Source organism: Entamoeba dispar, genomic scaffold (assembly GCF_000209125.1).
Source record: "Entamoeba dispar SAW760 scf_1105229459421 genomic scaffold, whole genome shotgun sequence".
Taxonomy (NCBI): domain Eukaryota; phylum Evosea; order Mastigamoebida; family Endamoebidae; genus Entamoeba; species Entamoeba dispar.
Genome location: NW_001853684.1, coordinates 1 through 1,357, shown reverse-complemented (window position 1 = coordinate 1,357; position 1,357 = coordinate 1). Strand labels below are relative to the sequence as shown.

The 1,357-nt window shown below is 18.9% G+C and overlaps 5 annotated features.

Moving 5' to 3' along the window:
* Window positions 1–4: 4 nt before the first annotated feature.
* Window positions 5–365: a repeat region.
* Window positions 268–485: a repeat region.
* Window positions 486–573: a sequence feature (AT_rich).
* A 458-nt stretch (window positions 574–1,031) lies between these two features.
* Window positions 1,032–1,071: a sequence feature (AT_rich).
* A 103-nt stretch (window positions 1,072–1,174) lies between these two features.
* Window positions 1,175–1,240: a sequence feature (AT_rich).
* The last annotated feature ends 117 nt before the right edge of the window (window positions 1,241–1,357 follow it).

Below are 1,357 nucleotides of genomic sequence, written 5' to 3'. Positions count from 1 at the left end.
TTTATTCTTCATATTTATTTTCTATTCATTTATTGTTTTTTAATCATTATCAATTTAAATATTTCATCATTTAATTTGTTATTTGATTTTTATTTTGTGAAATAAATGAATATTAAAATTCATCATTATTTATATTGTTATTTTATGTTTGACATATCAATAACATTATGATTATGGTTTATCTCATTTATCATCAACATTATTTAAATAATCTTTATTGATAACACGTCATTGTTCAACTCAAAAGTATCAATGATAAATATAATGTATCATAATAAATAATAATACTACAATCATAATAAATAAATAACCTTATATCATAATAAATAATAATAAATAATAATCAGTCATAAAAAATAATAATCAATTAGCCTTGAATAGTGCGGTGTCCAACCAAATGTATGTCATAACCAGACAATAACTGGAGATTCAGTGATTGGACACCTTAGTGTTGTATGTAGTGTCTCTGATGTACTCCTTTAAATTATAAATAAACAAAATAAAATAATAAAGAATTAAAACTTTTTTTAGAAAATCTTAAAGAATTATTTTTTAATTCAAAAAACTTTTAAAGTAAATCTTAGTGTTTATAATATAATACAGTCTTATTAAATGTCGACATTAGAGACTGTTTACTTATGTAATGTTTTTCTCTTTATTAATAAAAAACAAACATTTAGTTTCCTTCCATTAGTTTCAAAGAAATGTAAAAATGCTATAGAAATGATGAAAATTAATCCACCATTAATTTTTCTTGACATTTCATTTATTGCAAAATACTTTAATCAAATCCAAACATTTCGAGGAAACCTAGTAGAATATCAAAATAAAATTAATGAAATATTTTTCAAACGAATTTATTGGTTTGAAATAAATATTTTAACAGCTATTAATTTAATTAATAGTCAATACTATGACAAAATAATTGAAATAAGAATAGAAGTAAATGACATTATCCGTTTACATTTATTAAACAATGTTCAAAGAATTATTATATATCATTTTCATGGTAAATTACTTTCATTAAGTCCAATTAATAAAAAAAATAAAATAAAAAAAATTATTATTTATCATAAAGAAAAACTTAATGAATATGAAATTAATTCATTACTTCATTTTTGTCATAGATATAATATGATTAATGTTACACTTATTAGTTCTTATTTTTCTGATCAATTATTTTATATTTCCAATTTAAAATTGTTTAATTATGAATTATTTAATGATGAAAATAAAAAAAGTATTCCAAATTATTTAGAAAGTTATTCTAATTCTTTTGAAGAAAATCAAATTACTAATATTGAAAAACAATTTGATATACTTAATGATAATTCATTGTGGGGATTATGTAATTAAA